Source organism: Chlorocebus sabaeus, chromosome 15, assembly GCF_047675955.1.
Source record: "Chlorocebus sabaeus isolate Y175 chromosome 15, mChlSab1.0.hap1, whole genome shotgun sequence".
Taxonomy (NCBI): Eukaryota; Metazoa; Chordata; class Mammalia; order Primates; family Cercopithecidae; genus Chlorocebus; species Chlorocebus sabaeus.
Genome location: NC_132918.1, coordinates 79,664,170 through 79,687,559, shown reverse-complemented (window position 1 = coordinate 79,687,559; position 23,390 = coordinate 79,664,170).

Sequence of the window (23,390 nt, the reverse complement as noted above, 5' to 3'; positions counted from 1 at the left end):
TTATAACATGCAAACTCCCAAATGTTGGTGGCTTAATACAATATGATTACTTCTTACTATGAAAAGTTCAATAAGAGTCAGAACAGACAGGGCAGGCTTTGCACTATGTAGTTATTTTTGTTTCCACCCTTCCCTGGGGCGTCTGAATCCTCTCCCTTCAGCCATAGGGAAATAAAGAGAAAAAATGAAACATCTCAAAGGAGGTTTTTCAGAGTCAAGTCTGGAAATTATTTATATCACCTTCCATTCAGTCACTGCAAAGTAGGTTGGGGAATCTTTAACTATGTCCACAAAAAGAAAAAAATGGATTTATTGAAGAGCTAGGCAGTCTCTGACACAGGGAACCAGAAGGTAAGCATAAGGAATGGAGTTCCAGGGATGCCTGGCCCCTTTTGCAAAGCAAATCAGCCATTCAAACTAAAAAACACTTTGATCAATGTATGAAAAAACAAAAAAGACTTCTGGAGGAGACAGAAGACTGGAGTGGGAGATTTGTACAGCTCAGAGCACATACTTCTTTGGACAGTTGGGAGTTCAGACTGTGGATAAGAAGCAACGGTTCCAGTGTAAACATAGTTCCATGATTTCAGAATGAAGCAAAGGCCACTGTGGAGATGACCAGCAAGCAATTACATAAGCAAATCCAAAATTAGAAAACAAATTTGGGTTGTAGATGTGCATCTAGTCATTATTGGCATACAGATGGTAACTGAAGTCAAGGGAGTGCATAAATGCAGGTAGTGTGAGAACAGGACCAATGAAGAACCTAAGAGGAGGAAACCATAAGGGGAAGGAGCCACTGGGGAGGTGGCGGGAGAAAAGGAGAGTGGAGGTGTAGAAAACAACAAAGGAGAAAACAACCTGTCAGCAGTGTCAAATGCTATCAAAAAATAAAATGACAATAGCCCACTGCCTTAAAAAACTTGAGGTCAGTGGCATCTTTACCAGGAACAATCTCTGTAGAGTGTACAGTGGAAATGGTGTTGCTGAACACAAATTGTACTGTGAAAATGAACAAGTAAGAAAGAAAAGTGAGGAAGAGGAGGTTAATACAGGCAACTCTTTCAATATGTTTTATTGTGAAAGAGAAAAGAAAGGAAATTGGTGGAAGATGATGGTTAAAAGTTGCTTTTTTTTAAATATGGAAGAAATGTGAACAGTTTGCAAGCTGAGGGAAAAAGGCAGTGCCAGAAGTGTTGCAAAACAGTGAAGACAGGGATGATGGGCAGGTAGGAAGTATGGAGTAAGCTGAGAACCCCAAAGTTTCAGCATTTGCAGTTCCATTCTTATTGAGATCTCATGAAGAAATGAGAGGACAGAAGGGCTCACCCCTGCAGTATTTGGGGGCCTGGAGAACAATGCAAAGTTGTTCAGTCTGAAAGGCCCTTCAGAGGACACACAGAGTTGATTTTATGTCACAGGGTACCACTACCAGTAATGATGAAAATGAGCAAATAGCCCTATTCGCATTCTGCCTAAATAAAAGGCAACTTGCATTTCCATTTAATACCCTGACACTTCTCACTATACAACGGAGAACTCAGAAGATCCCACTACTAATTAGGAGACTCTTTCATTTATTTATACCTGCTTTTACCCAAAAATATTTAAGATAATTAATTTGTTAAAAAAATTACTCAGATATTTCACTCCTTCCCTAAGATATGCATTTAATGCTAGAGTAATTACAGCAAGCAAAGGGCATAGAGCTATTGCATCCTCAAAACCAGTCACCAGAAATCTGTATGGAGAACACAACCAGTGCTTTTCTGTGCCTGAAGCAAGAAATGGAATAAAAATTGTTCATATTTTAAGGGATAAGAAAAATCTTTCCTTAATTAAGCTGATGTGAGAGATTTAGTGGAAGTGTTTCTGAGTATTGAAACCTAGTTCCATAACATGGATGACAGTGTTTATAAATCACAACTAGTAATAAATCAATGATTATTTTTTAAAAACAGAGAAAATGAACTGTTTATATTACATATAGGATAGCTAAAAAGGTTCAAAAAGCCTTGCAAAGTCACCAGTGTAATTTTGAACCCTACGCACCAGACTTCAGATGGAGGCCATAAGCTCAAGTAAAGTCGCAGTGCATGAGAAGAAAAGTAAGCTGGCTTTGCAAGTTCAAATCCTGAAAGAAAAAATCACAGAGTTTGAAACCGCGAGGTCTCATGTGCTATACTTCTTCCATACACCTTTTTCTCAGCCCTCCTCCATACCCCTTCTTTCAGGACCTACTTTTCTCTGTGTTACGAATTACAATTCAACATACTAAATGTTTTAAATGTTTTTTGCTGTCTGTCTCATGAGAATGCATGCTCCATGAAATAAGAAATTTTGCCTGGTTTGGTCAACGTGTTATTGTCAAAACCAATTAGTAGTCTCCAATACATGGTAAGCACTCAGCGGATACCATTTAAGTGAAGGAATGAACAAAACAGTAGAATTTGCTCATATTTTAGTCTGCTACTATATACCACTTCGGCTTCATTCCCAGTGCTGCCTAGGCTCCCAAATGTTCTCTATTCTCATGTGGTCCCTGTTGTTTCATGCCACTGTGTCTTTCCTACACTTTCCCCACGGATTTGGCATGTCTTTCTCCATACCCCCGCCTCCCACAACACATGCACACAACCATCCTCATCCACCCCATACTCAATATTCAGACAGCAGGTATCTTAGCTCAAATCTTTTTGTCTCAGCATAGCCTTCCTTCACCACCCTAGCATATTCCCTCATTCTTTCATTCAATATTTATTCATTCAACAGATACTGATTGAGGGTTTTCCACGTGCCTGGCACTGTGATAGGCGCAAGAGGAAAAAATTGCAAGCCAATGCACATATGGATCCTGTGCTCATGGAGTGTACATCACCTTCACTGTATCTTGCTCATTCTGCAAACGACAATACGATTATGTGTTTACATCTGCTTCCTCAACTAGACTTTGAAGTCTTGCAGGGAAACATCATTTCTTACTTGTCTCCATCTCCTCAGTACCTAGCACAGTGTTTCCTGCTTGACAAATGTTTAAATGAACGAAACACCTTAATAACCAATGGAAACAAAGGATGCTATCTCTACTTTTCACGTTGGCAACTTACTTCTTTTCACTCCTGGCACTGAAGAATTCTGTACTATTGCTGTGGATGTTATTTTTACTTATGGTCTTTTTATCTTTCTTCCTCTCCAGTGCCTAATAATGGATATGACTCATTCACTATCTGCTTTGTGCCAGGCACTATACTCAACACTGTACAATGTATAATATCTTTTCTAATCCTCACAACAGCTCTACCAAGCAAATATAATTGTCCTTATTTTAAAAAAGATCTTTCACTTCCTCTTTCCAGTCTCCCTCCCTTTGCAAATGTCCTCTATGTCTTAGTTTTCTCAGGGGCACACAAGCCACTCAATATTTACAGGAGAGATCCAGGTCCTTTTATCCGCTTTGCCCCTCCTACTCCATTGCTAAACTTGCCTTTGACCATAAATTGTCCAGTACAGATCTTGGCAAGGTAACAAGTCTAGACTATATTGATTTCCTTGACAAGTGACAAATAGAACATCATGATGAGTTATTTCAGTAAAACCAGAAAGAGTTACAACTTAGGACAGCTGTCACTGAGCCAGTGCTACCTAGAGATTAATACCAGGTCCTCTTTCAGAGAAAAAACTAACAACAGTCAGTTCTCCTCTTCATGCCTGTGATTGACAGCATTTGGACATTCACGTTATATGGCAGCATCTATAATGGTCAATACATCATAGCTTACAAACCAAAGGAGCTTAGTAATTAAGGTGTGAGAATGACCTAATTATACCCTGGCATCACTTGTAACATAATACATAAAATGAAATCCCAGTGCGATTGTGTGAGAAAATTTCAGGGTATCTTCAGGCCTTGTATTCAATAAGACATTGTTGGAATCTCAACTTCTGCATTTGCTGATTATGTGACTTTCAGAAAGTTATGTAATCTTAGTATCTTCTCTTGTGTTAAGCTGTTCTTGCATTGCTATAAAGAAATACCTGAGACTGGGTGATTTACAAAGAAAATAGGTTTAACTGGCTCATGGTTCTTCAAGTCTTCAAGCTTTACAGAAGGCATGGTGCTGGCATGTGCTCAGCTTTCAGGGAGGCCTCTGAAGCTTACAGTTATGGTGGAAGGTGAAGGGGAGCAGGCATATCACATGGCAAAAGCAGGATCAATAGAAAGATTTGGGGAGGAGGAGCTGTCACACTTTACAACAACCAGATCTTGCAAGAATTCACTCACTATCATGAAGATAACACCAAGCCATGAAGGATTTGCCCCCACAACCCAAACATCTCCCACCAGGCCCCACCTCCAACATCAGGGATTACAATTCAACATGAGATTTGGTGGGGAAATGTAGTCACACTATCATCTGCCTTACTTATAAAAGCAGGCAATACTATCAGATTACATAGACTTTTTGGAAAATTTCAATGAAATGCTATTAATAGAGGAGCTAGTATTTTATAATAGATATAAATTCCCTTCCCCTCATTTGTTCTCTTCTATTTCTTTCACTCCAAGTGATGAAAATCTAGAATCTTAAACTATAAGGGAATTAAATACTATCAATGTCAAACCCGCAATTACTGCAGAAAGCATTCCATGAGAGATCATCTGGCTGCCAGGACTCAAGTCACCCCTAAGGACTGAAAACCTTGCTACTTTACAAAGCAGGTGATGTTGAATGAAGGAATGAATGAGTGAGGAAATGAACAAAAGAATGAAAACAAAACACATCCCAGTTGTTTTGTGCTTCTTTGGCTATTCCCCATTGTCCTTGGTAATTTAGACCTGTCTGCTTTAATATCAGCCTTTTCTATTATGTGTGTTTGTCTCCCTCACTAAACTGAGGACACTTTCATCATAGGGTCCGTTTTTCTCCAACACCTAGCAGAGTGTCTGATACAGAAGATTGACTTAATGAACATTCAGATGAAAGATGCATGAATGAGATATTTGTAGAGTTCTATAAATTCTTCTTTATGTAATATTTCTTTATGTAAGCAAACATCTTGCTAAAATGACCCATCCTTCTGCTGCTATGCCTGTATATTTTATATAAAGCAACTAGGCTGCCTCTGCTGTGATCGTTCTGATAGACACATCACATCCATTCAGCACCATGGACAAGGCTCTATTCCATTAGAACGGGGTGGAGTATTCCTACACGGTGATGGACATTTTCCATGTGAGTGACAGGAATAAGTAGTTGATCATCATTCAAGACACTGAAATGTGGATACTAAGAGAGCCTAATGCTGTATAGGCCTCTGCACAGAGTAGGCACCTGATAAATGCTAATTGACGACTGAAGGAAAATGAGAGAAATTCCATTGTCTCTGATCTAAATTATACATTCAGACTGTCCTGGGTTTTTGGGACTGATAATAAATGGATTAAAAAAAAACACTTTGGAGCATAAAGTCTTAAAATGAAGAGATTTTCTTCCTCTAAATCCTTCTCTAATCCTTTTTTTAAGTTTCCTTTCCTTTTCAGTGATAAAATCTCAATTCCACATGGTCATTTAAAGGGCTAAGCAGAAAATATGTTCTGTACTATTTATCAAACACATATTATTGCTCCAAACACTGAGCTAGCCCCAGGGAATGGCAGTTTGAGGGAAGGAAGGAGCAGTCCCTGTCCTTCAGAAGCTCACAGGTTCATGAGATAGACAGATAGAAACATAATATAACTGTATTTTGATGCTGTAAAAAATTGCCACACAGTTGGTGGTTTAAAACAACAAAAATTAATCTCTTATAGTTTTGAAGGTCAGATGTTCCACAATCAAGGTGTCAGCAAGGCTGCAGTCTCTATAGAGGCCCTAGGGGAGAATATATTCTGTGGTGCTTCTGGTTTCTGGTGGTTGCTGGCTTCTTGGACCCATCACTCCAGTCTCTGTCTATGTATTCCCATTGCCTTCCCTCAGTCTGACTTCTCCTTTGCACATGCATTATAAGAACACTTATCATTAGATTTAAGACATATCTGGATCATCCAGGATGATCTGTCTGTCTCAAGATCCTTAAATCAATTACTTCTACAAAGACTTCTTTCCCAAATAAGGTGACATTCACATATTCTGGGGATTGGAATGTGGACACATATTTTTTCAGGGTTACTGTTCAATCCACTATAGTAACTAACCATGCAAAGAGTCACTGTATTCATATGAAGAACAGAAACTGAGGTTTTAAAGGGTTAGATAACCTGTCCAAGATCACTAAGGGCTGGGACTGGCAACCAGGTCTGTCTCAAAGGCACCTATTCTCTATGTCTCTCCTCAATCATGAGATTAAAATATAGTATCAAATGCATTTCCAAATGGTCATGAGATCTAACTCAGATCAAATAAGGCAGGATTGTGAAAAGCCATGTGAAGATTTGTCTTGGAAAATGAGTAAGTAGTAAAAATGCTGTCTTTAAGAAGATGATGATGTATATATTGATACGAATCAAATACCACCTATGTGAAGTCTGCAATAACAAAGGTGAAGTGCTTTGGGTGAAGTGCTCTGAGCGTGACATATTTCAGAGAAAGAAGGGTCATTATTAGCAGGGGAGAAGAGAGGAGGGAACTGAAAAGGCTTCCTGGCTGGATAGTACTTGAGAGGGAACTAAAAGGAAGAGTGAGATTTAGATGTATGAAGAAGATACCATAGACACTAAGAACATTAAGACAAAAGCATGAAGGAGAGAAGACATGGGGCCTACTAGGTATCTGGAGAAATATAATGGGGCTACAGTGTAAGGTAAGCAGAGGAAATTATTGAGAGATAAAATTGTAGGCTTGATAAAGGCATTTGACCAGGCATCTTACTAAGGAATTTAGACTTGGCTTCAAACAGTGAAAGCCACTGAAGATTAGTCAAGATACAGAGTGAAAGAAGCTGACATAAAATAGAAATAAAAGGAAATGAGATTTGCCTCTGGTCCTTCCAGTTTCTCTTTTGCACCTTCATTGTGTGTGTGTGCACGTGCATATATACGTATATAGCATATATATGTATGTATATATATTGCACAGTTTATTAAACCATTTTAGCTTTTGTTCTGAGGAGGGATGCAGTAAAAGATAGACTGGCTCTGAGATACATCCAACACTAGGAAGTTTAAATGGTGCGATATCAGCCATTCCTTCCTGGTAGAACAAGAAGTCAATTGTTTCTGGTCCCAGGGCAGAAACTTGATTATCAGCCCCTTTAAACTTTGGAATCAGTGGTTTGTTTTCCACTGGCTGTTTCTCAACCAGCAGACTTTTTATATCTGGACACTGACATATACTGAGGTCTACTGAGGTCTAATAGGGCTGGAATGTCTAATGAAATTGTCTACAATGTTGGATCACAACTTGTGGGTCAGGAAGCCATTTACCTTTACTAGAAGGGCCAGTCCAACTCCATATCGTTACACATCTTCAGCCGTGATGGGAGTGGAGAGCAGAATAACAGGGCTACTCAATTCTGATACCACATTGGCTGCTCTAGCAGCAGTTCATAAGGTCAAAGCCAAAGGAAGAATTGAAAACAAAAATCTAGATAATAAACCCTTTCAGCACACATTTTCATTTTCCTATCTCAAAAGTCAATCCACTTGCTTCTCTCATCACCTTTTTCTTACTTAGAAGTTATTCATAATAGAAATCTGACCTGCTACTGCTTCAACATAGATTAACATTTAAAAACAAAAGGACTGGTCTCAAGTGAATCTTAGAAGGCTTTACAGTGTAGGAAAATATTAATTATGCCTAACTTTTGTAGAACATGTTATAGAACATTTTTGCACACATAATTCCATTTTATCTTTACAGAGTTAATGAAACAATACATAAAACATGCTTAGAATTGCTCCTGGAACATAGCAGGTGTTCAATAAATATCATTCTCCTCCTCATTTACCACTGAACTGTTTCTGCTGTCACCACTTCAGCCTGCCCTAGGCTGTCACTTCCCATTACTCTCTGCGGTGAAAACTGGGGCATTATTGCTCTTTTCCTTTCCTGCTAACAAACAAATTCTACCAAATCCTTTTAAAATGAACCTGCAGAAGTGCAGAGTGACAGTTTCTGCAAATCATTTTAATGGAAAAAAATTATTTCTCTCCTCAATATAAACACAGCCTGGGTCTGGTGAACTAAAACAATCAAATGCCTGCAACCTATTTCGGCTGCGCTAACAACCAAATCGCAATGGGAGATTTTAAGTCCAGGTGATTGCCAGATGATAAGTTATGCAGATGACCAGAAATATTAATATAATCATGTTGTTGTGGCTTTCTCTATGTCACACAGGTAAGAGGTTGGCCTTGAAGCCCAAATCCTGGAAAACTAGTGATAAACATCCTATGGCTGGAGTCTTGCCAGATGTGAAATGTTCTCCTCTTTGCAGCTCAGTGACTCTTTCCTACACACACACACACACACACACACACACAGACACACACATGTATGCACACACACAAATTATCTACGCGTACTAACCTGCAACTAACCTACAGACAAAACTATGTATGAAAGCAATGGAAGAATGCTGCTTCCTGTTTTGTATTGGTGCCCGCAAGGATAAATCTAGCTCCTTTCCTTGTTTATCAACACCATGCTCATCCTTCAATGTCACTTCCATATCCCATGCAGTCAGAATTAACACCTTGTCCTGGGCTCCCAACACTAGGTACAGGAATAACTAATTAGCCCTAATTCTTTCTGCAAAGTGCAATACTTGTTTGTTTATATGCTGGGCTCTTCTACAAGAGTGAAGGTAGGACAACGTCTTCTTTATCTTTGTAGTTTCCCCAGGGTCTAGTGTGGTGCCTGGCCCTTGGTAGGTGTTCAGAAAATGTTTGTGGAATTTAAATGAAAGTCAAGTAAAGAGTACAGAGCAAATAAACACAATCACTTCCTGAAACGATCTGAATACCCCACGTTGTTAGAGCCCTCCAGGTTCAAACACATGGAAGCTTCACGTGCAGACCATGTTTCTTGTCTGACAGTGTATTTTCAACAGGTCCTATGGCAAAGAAATCTTTCTTGATATTATACTGATGATTAAGGCACACATTACATTGGCTCCCAGGTATTGTGAGACCTTTCTAAGCTATAAATGAGAGAATGTTTAATTGTGCTCAGCCTGAGAATCAAGGTGATCAGTCTCTATAAGGAAAGAGTTCCAGAGCCACTGCACTAATACGTGTTAGTCATGCCTGCCAATCAGAAAGCATTACTAAGTTTAGGAAGATCTCCTGTGCTCATGTGAACTGAAGATCACATTATCAATAGAAATGAAAGGAACTAGAGCCAACTCCCAATGTTTCATTGGCCAGAGCCATTGACAATATTCTAATGTTACAGAACCCTTGGAAATAAAGGTGCTGTGGCTGCCACAATTTCTCCCCTTACTTCAAGATTCCAGTCTAACAGGAAGTATGATGTCTTGTCATTTGGGACAATGTGATGTCATTGTTAAAAAGTGTTCCTTGTGTCTAGGAAGGCCTGATACAAATCCCAAATCTACCAATAGACACGTTGTGATACTGTGCAAGTTAATGAGATTATCTGGGCTTCAGTTTTCTTCTATAAATGGAGATAATATTAAAATGAGGATAATAAGATCTTCCTCATGTAAAAAGGGGTTCATTTCCTTTCTGTCTCTGGCTTGGGGTGCATTCATATTACTCACTCTAAGCTAAATACATACACAGGAATTTCACTCACTCATTCATTCACTCTGCTGTTTCTGGTGGTCTTCTTAAGGTGCATAAAAATATTACAACATAGGAAAGAGGCATGTTCATGCAGTGGCCAAACACTGTGGTCTATGAAGCCAAGAAGCACAGACAGATCATTAGTACCACTTAATGTAAAAACAGATGACTGCTGTTACAGATAAAACAAGCTACCCTCTTTCACAATGCAGGGCTAAGTGAAGGCTCTGAGTAAAGGGGATCTGGGCAGAACATCTACCATATCCACTACACACAGATAAATTGTACCTGGCTGAGAAATATTAAATTATGATGACTATGTGTACACCTCATGGTAACCTGGACCCCAAAGTAGTCTATCCCACAGTGTGGCAGCCTCCAATTCTAACCTCAGGTGATAATTGAGCCTGACTATCCATGAATTATTACACATACGTGTTCCACCTCTATTTGTTTGCACTCATCTTGCTAGTACATACATGTTGCAATTTAAAACAAGCCCAAAGACTTTATTTTGCCACCCACAAATTGGGCAGGCCATAAGTTCCATAGGTTTGGTGCCCCTGGAAGCAGTCCTCAGTGATAACAGGTGGAAGCTGGAGGATAAATATCAAACTTCCTCAGCCTTCAGCTGGCATACTTGAAGGTGTGTTCTGCACCATCTCACAGAGCTCCCCAGTAGGGTTGAGCCCCAACTGCCCATGTTGTAACTGACTAAAAGGTATATATTTGGGGGCTGTTTTTCTCTTTCATGTCTTATCTTTGAATGCTTCCTTTGATCACCCCTGAAATAAACTACTTGTTCTCAAATCCTTATCTCAGAGTCTTCTGGGGAAACCAACCTAAGACCACATTTAACCACTAAGACTCCATAGTTACATTCCCAACATAATCTAATTCTTAGAAAATTTGTATTATATTAACAAGACACATGATAACTCTTTGTTATGACATTATTTAACTACAATATATTTTCCCACAGGGCTGAAAAATCGATTTAACTGTATTTGCATGCACACACACACAGAGTCTCATTTTTAATATTATGCAAATGGAACAAGGCTTTTGAAGCATATACATGTCTGACATTACCCAAGGAGCCATGACTGACATTTGTGTACCCCCACCTTGACTTCTGGTGCTTTCCTCAGCACCAAAGCTCCTCCACTGATGAGTAGAATCTGACCACCAGCCTTCCTCCTCTTCCTCTACTTCCTCCTCCTCCTTTTTCTCATTCTCCTCTTCTCTTCCCTTGCTTTCTTTTTTCCAAGTATGATCATTACAAAATACCAAAACATTTTGAATTTCCATTCTTGCTACACTAGTGAATCTGAATTGTAAAGTAAAATAAGTCCTGTAAAATGAAATAGACCTATTATTTCTTGCACTGCACCATGAGCTGAGAGAGTGACAAATGGGAGACCAAAACACCAGGGCAGTTGGCGTTAATTAATACTAAATTTACTGAATTAAGCAATGAATTTTAAAGAAATAATTCTAAGATGTCATTTCAATTAAGGCACTGTCACTGAGATAATGGATGTGGGTGGTGTCCAGGAAGGTTGATTATGGCACTGTTACAGGAAGAAACCATTAACTCCAAAGAAATAAGTACATGAAAAAGAAAGAAAAGAAAATTATGTTTTCCAAGGCTTCTAGAAGAAACTGCTGGGTTGTTAAGCATCAAACTTCTCTACCTTTTCAGCAAAGAAAGATGTATCTCGATTAAGCTCAATTAAGCTCAATAATCCAGAATAGATCACTTTAGTGTTTCCTCAACTTTACTAAGGCTGAGCAAAAATAATTGCTTCCCTGCGTTTAAGGGAAAAGCAGCGAAGATTATTTAGGGTGAAAAGTTCTAATTGACATAAGCCTTGGCTTTCCTCCCAAAAATTATTTTCTCTGCCGGGCCCAGAGAAAAGAACTGTGAACCCAAACGTATCTGAGACAAGTCCCAATCAATTTAGAAAGTTTATTTTGCCAAGGTTAAGGATGCACCAGTGACACAGCCTCAGAAGGTCCTGATGACACCCCAAGGTGGTCAGGGTACAGCTTGTTTTTATACAATTTAGGGAGACATAATACGTCAATTAATACATGTAAGATTTACATGGATTTGATCAGGAAGGATGGGACAACTTGCAGTGGAGGTGGGAGGAGGCTTCCAGGTCATAAGTAGGTAAAAGACAAAAAGTTGTTTTATTTGGAGTCTTTGGTCAGCCTTTCACATGTAAATACACAATTTACATATAAGAGGCTGGTAGAGGAATAGTCACTTATGCCTTAGTCTAGCTCAGTGAATCTGCATTTTTACATAAACAGTGAGGAAGAGGAAGCAATCAGATATGCATTTGTCTCAAGTGAACAGAGGGAGACTAAGTTCCATCCTTTGTCCCACACCTGTGAAGATAAGCTGTTAATTTACATTGCCAGGGTGACATTCAACAGAATTTGATCTGTTGGTAGGTAAAGGGTAAAGATCTTAAGGCCCACAAGGAATTTTCTTGTGGGCAAATTGTGAGGAGGTATATAACTTTTTTTCAATCCTTGTAGCTATCTTACTTGGGAACAAAACGGGAGGCAGGTTTACCCGGTGCAGTTCCTAGCTTGACTTTTCCCTTTGGCTTAGTGATTTTTAGGGTCCCGCAATTTTATTTTCCTTTCAAAAACAACAGCATCTTTCCAATGTTCGGAAAGCTGAGACAGGAAGGCAGGAGGAATCACAGCCACAGACTTCAGAGCTAGAAGAATCTTTTTAATTGTCATTGAGTTCAACTATAAAATTGTCCAAACAAGGGTAAGGATCCAGAAACTGGAGCTTTGCCCAAGGCCACATAGTTCAGACCCCAGACCTACAGCCTGTTTATTTCTTCCTCAACATCAAAGTGGGTCTCTATTTGTGCTGAGTGTAAGGAAACATCCTGAAGAGATCCTCCAACTAAAAATAAAAATTAAAAATTCTAATGAAAGGAATAACCAAACATGTCACTAACAGGCAAACACATCTGTCTATCTCAGTTTGTTCATCTATAACACGGATATAGTAACTACTAACTAAAGGTTCAATCCCTGTAGAAGCATCCTGTTTTCTCATTTTATGTATTTAATACGTGTCTGCCCCACTATATAGAACTTTGAAGAACTCCAGTATGTCTGGAAAAGGAAATGTTTGTGTGCACATTAAAATGCTGACCCGAGGCAGGGAAGGGGAATAGGGAAGCAAACACTCAGGACTTGTCCTCAAAGCTCTTTCCCTCCCAGGGTGACTGACAGTTTCTGTGTTCTCCAAGAGTAAGCCAGGTGGAGGGGATGGAAGGGATACCATCAGTCTAACTGTGAGTCTACTGTGTTTTACCAACCCTCAGATGGCTTCCATTGTGTTTTCTGGGTTTGTTTTTGTTTTGTTTTGCTTCTCTATCTTAGAAATTTTCTTAAAACAAATAGCTCTTCTGGCCCAGGACACCCCTGGGGATTTTTGTTCACTGTCACACTCTGAAAAAAAGGACAATTTCATTTTTAATTATAAATATTCATGTGTTCAGCTGAGACTGTGCATGTCATTATGATTCCCAAATTAGTTCAGAAAAAAAAACTGACATTTTATTCAAATTTCTTTATTCTTCATTGAAGCAGAATAGGGTGACATTTTGCTCTTGAAAGGAAATGGAAATTTTTCGTTGTGTTTGTCACCTGAATATTTACCATTCTCAATGATTTCCCATTTGCAGAGCTTCCTCTCAGAGTTACAAGAATCCAGGGTATCAAGAGAGTTAGGGCCCTTCAAAGTTTACAAGAAAGGAACTGACTTAGACAATTTTAAAGCAAACTGAAGGTGACAACATGAGTCATGCAATGTCCTCACCACTAACCTGTTATTATCCTTCACTCTATAGATGGAAAAACTAAGAATCAGAAAAGTTCAACGGTTTGCCTGAGGTCGTACAGCTCTTAAATAGGAGAATAAGAATGCAAATGCAGCTCTTTGGATTCCAAATCTAGTTCTCTTGCCAATCCACAATAGCTGCCCAAACATCCCATAAACCCCACAGATTATTGTTTAGTTTGTAAAAGCCTCTGACCAGTCCAACTTGCTACTGAATGCCACGTAATGAGCCAGCTGACACACCAACCAGAGCCATTCACATTTCACAGATGAAAGAAGGAAGGCAGAAGGAAATTAAGTCATTCGACAAATACTACACAAAGGCACCTAAAGGTTCTTGTTCTTGAAGAGTCTCACCTAAAAAAATTCAAGTTTAAGTAGGAACAAAAAATGGAAGAAACCACGTGTAGGACTGTTAATCAACCACAAAAAGTGGAGTGTAAATTCTTTCCACAAACACAAGGAATATATTAGTGTTTTAGGCTAACACATTTCCACTAACTTAGAAGCTTAAAACCCATTTATTATCCCACAATTTTTGTAGAGCAGAATTCCGAGAACAGCTTAGCTGGGTCCTCTGTTCAGTCTCACAAGGCTGTAATCAAGGCGTCAATCCATTCTATGGTCTTATCTGAGCTTAGGGTCTTCTCCCAAACTTACATGATTGTCAGAAGAATTCATTTCCTTGTGGCTGTACAATCCAAAGCCATCAGGGCAATTTTTTTAACCTCTGGGAAGGTCTAGGCCTTCCTTTTAAGGGGCTTTCCTGGTTAGGTCAGGCCCACCCAAGTAATCTCCCTTTTGATGAACTGAAAGTCAAACTTATGAGGGGCCTTAATTACATCTATAAAATCTAATTACCATTCCCATATGGTGTAACATAATTATGAGAGTGACATACATAATATTCTTATGTCCTGCCCACAATCAAAGGGAAGAGATTATACGTGGTGCATACACTAAAGGGTAGGAAGCTTAGGGCTCATCTTAGAACCCTGTGTATCACAGAAGCAATAAAACTTTCTAACTTGTAGCTCTCATGTTCTACTGGTAATCCATGCATCAATGTGACACTGCCCCTGGGTTCTGTACAGTCCTTTTAAATGAATTCCAGATAATTACTCAATTAGGTAAGCCAGGATGAGTACCTACAGTCACGCCTGACGCAAAACAAAGAAGTTCAGAAATTCCAAAGCAAATAAAAAACCCAATCTTTTCTCACCAGATACTTCTATTTTAAAGACAGCTTGAAATGCTATTTACATAGGGAATCCTTTCCCCATTTCTTGTTTCTCTCAGGTTTGTCAAAGATCAGATGGCTGTAGATGTGTGGTATTATTTCTGAGGACTCTGTTCTGTTCCATTGGTCTATATCTCTGTTTTGGTACCAGTACCATGCTGTTTTGGTTACTGTAGCCTTGTAGTATAGTTTGAAGTCAGGTAGCGTGATGCCTCCAGCTTTGTTCTTTTGACTTAGGATTGTCTTGGAGATGCGGGCTCTTTTTTGGTTCCATATGAACTTTAAAGCAGTTTTTTCCAATTCTGTGAAGAAGCTCATTGGTAGCTTGATGGGGATGGCATTGAATCTATAAATTACCTTGGGCAGTATGGCCATTTTCACGATATTGATTCTTCCTATCCATGAGCATGGTATGTTCTTCCATTTGTTTGTGTCCTCTTTGATTTCACTGAGCAGTGGTTTGTAGTTCTCCTTGAAGAGGTCCTTTACATCCCTTGTAAGTTGGATTCCTAGGTATTTTATTCTCTTTGAAGCAATTGTGAATGGAAGTTCATTCCTGATTTGGCTCTCTGTTTGACTGTCACTGGTGTATAAGAATGCTTGTGATTTTTGCACATTAATTTTGTATCCTGAGACTTTGCTGAAGTTGCTGATCAGCTTAAGGAGATTTTGGGCTGAGACAATGGGGTTTTCTAAATATACAATCATGTTGTCTGCAAACAGGGACAATTTGACTTCTTCTTTTCCTAACTGAATCCCCTTGATTTCTTTCTCTTGCCTGATTGCCCTAGCCAGAACTTCCAACACTATGTTGAATAGGAGTGGTGAGAGAGGGCATCCCTGTCTTGTGCCAGTTTTCAAAGGGAATTTTTCCAGTTTTTGCCCATTCAGTATGATATTGGCTGTGGGTTTGTCATAAATAGCTCTTATTATTTTGAGGTACGTTCCATCAATACCGAATTTATTGAGCGTTTTCAAAACCACAATGAGATACCATCTCACACCAGTTAGAATGGCGATCATTCAAAAGTCAGGAAACAACAGGTGCTGGAGAGGATGTGGAGAAATAGGAACACTTTTACACTGTTGGTGGGAGTGTAAACTAGTTCAACCATTATGGAAAACAGTATGGCGATTCCTCAAGGATCTAGAACTAGATGTACCATATGACCCAGCCATCCCATTACTGGGTATATACCCAAAGGATTATAAATTATGCTGCTATAAGGACACATGCACACGTATGTTTATTGCAGCACTATTCACAATAGCAAAGACTTGGAATCAACCCAAATGTCCATCAGTGACAGATTGGATTAAGAAAATGTGGCACATATACACCATGGAATACTATGCAGCCATAAAAAAGGATGAGTTTGTGTCCTTTGTAGGGACATGGATGCAGCTGGAAACCATCATTCTTAGCAAACTATCACAAGAACAGAAAACCAAACACCGCATGTTCTCACTCGTAGGTGGGAACTGAACAATGAGATCACTTGGACTCGGGAAGGGGAACATCACACACCGGGGCCTATCATGGGGAGGGGGGAGGGGGGAGGGATTGCATTGGGAGTTATACCTGATGTAAATGACGAGTTGATGGGTGCAGCACACCAACATGGCACAAGTATACATATGTAGCAAACCTGCACGTTGTGCACATGTACCCTACAACTTGAAGTTTAATAATAATAAATAAATTTAAAAAAAAAAAAAAAAAAAGAAAAAGAAATGCTATTTACAAAAATTGGTAGGTCACTTCTACATGTACAGGCCAAGTCACCAATGATGAACATGGGGACTCAGAAACAAGGGATCCCAGAATAAATAGAGAAGCCATTTCAGGGCCTGTCAGACTACATCCAGGAGTAATGCAGCCTTTGTAAGGTTTTGTTGGGATCCAACTTTAGGGAGAACTGAAAAAAATAAAACCCAAAGAGATCCTGGGCGAAGCATCTAAAGACTTAGAATGTGGCCCTAACTTGCACCATCCCCTTTGTAACATGAATACCTCTCATCTCCTCTATGGGCCACACCATCCTTACCTATAAAATATGAGTGACCTATCCAAGTTGAGATGAAGTCTAAAATTTTCCTCCTCAAAAAAAAATTGCTATGATTAATATTAATGATTCATGAGCTCAGGCATAGTCAATGGCATTTGTCATATGACTTCTCTCTTGTCACATACTCTTGTATGTCCATGGACAATTTGTTTAACCACCTAAGACTCTTTCTTGTCTAAATGGAGATAATAATGACCACTCAAGGAGGGAGTGAGAGGGTTAACTGATGTGATGTTTAAGTCAACTACCCAGCAGGATTCCTGGCACATAGTGGGCACTACTGGCCTACTCTTAGCACTCTTCATCCCCTTAAGAAAGCAAACTTCCATGAGATTACTTGTGAAATACTAGAGGTTGTCTGCCTGCTACGTGAGCATACAGAAAATTCAGGTCTGATAATCAAAACTAATAATGGTATTCAATCTAATTTTCCAAGCCAAAGGAGTGGAATGCTGAACTGTAATCAATCTTGAGAGGTCAATTCACAGGGGATTTACCAGTTAAAGGCGTGATGCCCCCTTGTGCAGAAAAATGCCACATTTTTCTCAGCCCTGTGTCCACACACATACTTTCAGCAAGATGCCCTGTGGCTCTCTTAGACACTTGAAAATACACCCACCCTCTCGTATGACCTTATGTAGTCAACTCTTGTTTGATATCAATTATTCCTTTAGAAATGATAAACTGTTTGATTCATTTTAAACAGGGTTCATTTGCCTTGCAAATAAAACAAATATCAAGAGTCTAGCATTAGTCTTCTTCCCACTCCTGAGCCCAGAGAGCCATATCCCTTCCCCAGAGGCAAACATTTTTGCCAAATTTCTGTGAACCCTACCAGAGATTGTGTGTGTGTGTGCGTGCACATATATAGGTATATACGTAAATATTCACATATATGCATATACATTCCTCTACAAATGATAACATACTATATGCACTTACACCTTGATTTTTTTCTACACTTTGCTTTTTGCTGCACCTTACTTTTTCACATATGTTGGAGATCACACTTCAACTGTACATATCAATTCCCTTATTTTCTTAGTCACTGCATAGTATTTTATTGCATGACTAAGCCATATTTGCTTATACAGTCTCCATTTGATAAATGTATGTATATAAGCATATATACTTTCCCAAACTTTTCTTGTTCAAGTAAGCTATTGCTTTAAATAAACTATTGCTATTTATGTAATTAATAATCTTTTATTTACATTGGCTTAAATTATTGTGAGTATATTTTTAGGATAAACTTCTAGGAGTAAAATTGTGTCAGGTTTTGTTCCAATCATTTTACATGTATTCATTCAAAAATATTTATTGAGAATCTAGTTAGGTGCTGTGAATATATCAGTAACATAATGGACAGAATTGATCTTGTGGTGTTTTTATACTGTAGTAATAATTCATTTACTCTTCACAAAAACTGTGTTTAGATAGCGGCTATTATTCTCACATTCTATAGATAGGGAAATTGAAGTACAGATGATTAAGTAAGTTACCCAAGATTACATAGGTCATGTCAGGGATTAAAAACAAGTAGTCATATTCCAGAGTTCAAAGTTTATGCATCTTAGCACATGCTACACTTTCATACCTCTCTTAAATGTTACTCTACAATTCAACTCAATGTTACACAATGACACTATTTATTTTTAACTTTTTTTTTTTAGGTTCAGGGGTACCTGTACAGTTTTGTTGTACAGGTAAATCGCATGTCACTGGAGTTTTGTGTACTCATTATTTCGTCACCGAAGTAATAAGCCTAATACTACATGGGTAGTTTTTCAGTCCTCACTCTTCTCCCATTCTCCAGCCTCAAGTAAGCCCCAGTGTCTATTGTTCCCTTCTTTGTGTCCATGTGTACTCAAGGTTTAGCTCTGACTTATAGGTGACAACATGTGGTATCTGGTTTTATGTCTGTATGGTAGGATTGCTTAGGATAATGGCCTCTAGCTCCATCCATGTTGCTGCAAAGGACATAATCTCGTTCTTTTTTATGGCTGTGTAGTAATCCATGGTCTACATGTACCACATTTTCTTTACCTAGTCTACTGCTGATGGACATTGAAGTGATCCCATGTGTTTGCTATTGTAAATGGTGCTGCAATGAACAAATGTATGCTTGTGTCTTTAGGGTAGAATGATTTATATTCCTTTGGGTATGTACCCAATAATGAGATTGCTGAGTTTAATGGTAATTTATTTTAAATTCCTGGATAAATCAATAAACTACTTTCCACAATGGCTAAACAAATTTACATTCCCACCAACAATGTATAACCTTTTCTCCACAATCTCACCAGCATCTGTTATTTTTTAACTTTTTAATAACAGTCATTCTGACTGGTATCAGATGGTTTCTCATTGTAGCTCTGATTTGTATTTCTCTAATGATTAGCAATGTTCAACATTTTTCCATATGCTTATTGGCTGTACTTATGTCTTCTTTTGAAAAGTGTCTGTCCATGTCCTTTGCCCACCATTTCCTCTCACCTGCATGTTTCCCTGACACCATTATTGACTTCTTACATCTATCGTCCACACTGCAACCAGAAAGTTATCTTTCTAATTAATATACAGCACTCATCTTGGTACTCTTTGATTGCTTTAAACCTTTCAGTGACTCCTATTCCCTTCTTTATAAAGTCTGCATTTCTTGCATGGCCAGGAAGGAGACACCTATTCGTAATCTCTGTACTATCTATGCCACTCTCCACATACCTCATCCCACTAAACACACACCATTGTTCAATCCAATTACTTGGGGGAAGAAACTCTAGCCTCTTGACTTTTAAGTCCTACTTCACCTTTGTCAAAAGTCTTCTCAGGCTGGACTTCTTCTGCCTTAGGGTAGAGTTGGTCTGTTGTTTTATACAGATCTCAAAGCCCTTGGCAAATATAGGAGCTGGTCTCCAAAGATGCACCCCCTAACCCCGACCACCACAACAAAGAACTATGCCTGTCAGTATTTGTGCTCTTTTATAGCTCCACCCCTTGAATCTGAGCAGGATTGGGACTCACTGGTAACAAACAGAATGCAGTGGAAGTGAAACGGTGTGGCTTCACAGGTTTACTAAGAGAAAGCCTTGCAGCTTCCAACCTTGTCTCTTGGAAGGTTTAATTCAAGGGAAGTCAGTCACCAGAAATATTTATCTACATGAAACTGTCATACTATAAGGAATTTTAAGCTAGCCACGTGGAGAATCCATGTGAAGAAAGAGATATCTATCAGACTATCCAACAATGATTCCATTCATCCCAGAAACTAGATATGTAAGTAAAGAAAGTCTCAGATGATCTTAGTCTCAACCACCATTGGACTACAAAAACACAAGAGAACCCAAGCTGAGTTCAATACCTCAAGAATCATAAGAGATAATAAAACTACTGTTTTAAGACACTAAGTTTAGGGTAATTACTATTCAGTCATAAATCACCATAAATATTCCTGATTGGTATATAGACTACTGCATAATAATTATTTGCCTTTCTATTTTCCCAGCTAGGTCATCTAGGATTAAGGATGTCCAGAGATAAGTTTATATCTGTGTCTCATAACACAGTATATTGACAAGAATATAAATTCAGGAAGTGTTTGATAAATAAACCAATGGATGGGGAAAGACTGGGATTTTGAGGAGGATGACTCCTTTGTACCCTGGGCCATCTTCAATGAGTCTACCATTATTACTTCCACAAAAGTTTAGTTTTACAAGCATTTACTGGATGACTATAGTGCTATCTGTGAGGTCCTATACATGAGCTTTGGAGTCAGATAAACCTGAATTCAGATCTCAGCTTCGTCACTTACAAATAATGTAAACTTAGGCATTTGATTTAAACTCTTACTTACTCATTTACAAACTTTGGATGGTGAAATGCCTAACTTCTTGAAATTGTGGTGAAGACTACATGATATGATTTTTAATGTTCACAGTATTTGACTCAATGTTTTTCATGAATGTGTGTTAATTTAATTGACAGCATGTGTAAAATACTTAGTCCAGTCATTAGTGAAAGAACAAATGAAATGGCCAATGCACTTAGTATAGTCTAATCAAGCATGTTCTTTCCTTTATTCTGTTCCCTTCCCATAAAGTCAACGGGGCAGCTTAAACTAAGACTAAAAGATCCACAGTACAATTAAAAAATGGTGGTGGCCAGGTTTAGTTTTGAGTAGTTATTACATGCCCAGAATTGGCACCAGTAACAATGAATCCATGTCCATACCTGTAGTCAGTACCAAATTTCAGATTCTGAACCAAACTTTTCTAAGAAATGAGCATCCCTACAAGTAATAAATTCTCACTCCAGCATTCTCCCACTTCATTCTTCCAAGAAACATTGAGAAGAATGTGTTCCAGCCACCACTTCATCGAGTTTTGTCATTTGTTTCTCTTCTTTAGTAAAGAAAATTATTGCAATAGAAGGGCTCTTGGCCATTTCTCCAAAAAGAGAACCTTTTCAGGATGACATTTATGTGTAGTGGGATGTTTATCAGCAAAGAACATTTCTGCCTAAAGCAGAAAATGATTCTGTGAGGTAAAATTACAGGTGATCTATTACTCATGCCAAACAGGAAGGGCAAAATGTCAACATTTATATCCAGAGGATTGGGATTCCTGTAACATATTCTTCCCACGGTGCACTTAGTGTGAAGGGCTGCTTCTACAAGCTATTTCCGGGGCACTTTACCTGGAGTAACACAAATATCTGAACACCATAAATAGGGAGAAAATAATAGGGACTTTGATTTCTCCAAAGAAATGTACTCATTATCATCAAGGAGAGGAACATTGGACTGATTTAACATATATAAATTGGCTGAAGAGCTGTCTGGTGGCAAATATATCCTCTTCTCTCCATTAGTCTGTGACTGTAGGTTTTTAAAAATCCATTTCCACAGTGCTGCCTACTAATAAATATAAAATAGTTAAGGTAAATCTTCTTTCCCAGCAAACAGAAAAACTTGTCTCCTACTTTGGGTGCCATAGTTTGTCCATATAACTTGTTCTTTCCCAATATTAAGCCTAGCACGTGCATTAGAACTTTTATGTGAGCGTACCAAACAATTGCCCTCAAGAAGACAAAATGCAGCACTGAAATACCTCACAGGCTCAAAATTCAGAAGGCCTTAACAACATGTATTTTCTCTCTTCAACCAGCTGTCCTCAGGCTTCAGAAAGATGCTGCTTTCTTGAACAAGCTCTATATGAGGTGTCCTCCTCATATTCTTGCCATTACTTATCCTTTAAGTAACATCCTTTAAGAATCAACTCAGCAGTGTTATCTGCAAGAATTCCTCTTGACACCCCAATTTTGGTTACAGATACCATTGTGTGTCCCTATCCCTCTGTGCTTACTTTTGTCACACGCTGTAATTCTTCACATGTCTTTTTCTTTGAAGAGATGCAGATTCCTGCACAGTAAGGCTGTGTTGCATTTATCTCTATAAACCTAGCAACTAGTACTGGGCCTGGAATGTAGTTGGAGCTCTGTAATGCAGAAGCAAGGTGGATGGGAATAATCAAATCATATACCCCTCCCAGAAGGGTCCTTGGGGAAGATATTGACCAAGATTCTAATTTTGTGGATATAGTTATGAAACCTAAAGTAGACTGAGGGAGTTGCCCTAGATCATACAGCATGTTGGTTTTAGAGAGGGAACCAAATTCAGTCTTCCTAAATCCTAGTCCAGGACTCCCTTATAGAAATTAAATCAACAATATGTATTAAGTATGAGGAATTCCACAAGGAATTTATATTTCAAGTACAAAAAGAACTATGTGATATATGAAACATGGATGAATACAAAATGAGCTCTTGCATATGTACAAATAAAATGGTATGGGAGAATGGGGATAATGTGAAATTAATTCCAGGGGAACTGAATCAGATTCTTGGTGTTTTGAGTTACATCACTTTGAGTCACATCACTTTGTTCCCTCTCTCATTTCAGCTTCAACTCTGTTCAGCCATGCAACCTCACTCTCATGCTAACAAGCATCTCACCTTTAACAAGCACTTTACATTTTCCTCTTCAGGATCTGCTCCAGTGTTGGGGCACCCAGCATTTATGCAAGCCCTGTGGAAGAGAGTTTACAGTCTTTAGGAGCAATACTCAACAAAGGGAGAACAGAAGTCAGTGGATAAATATCCCCGCTGCCTATCCTTCAGATGTCCAGGAATACTAGAAGGCATTCTATGCATCTTTAGAAATGGAGGTCCTGGTGAAAGTGAATCATGTTGCCCACATCAGTGACCTTGAGAACATATGCTTTTATTGGATTTTCCTCTTTCTCTGTCTCACCCTGTGCCCTCACATCTGCTTCTTAGATAACTTCCCAAAAAAGCTGCCTGTAGAGCCTTGTCCTAGGCTCTGCTTTAGGGGAAACCAAAGTTAAAACAGAGCAATGGAGATTCAGGATTGCTTTGTAAGTTTCATGGGCC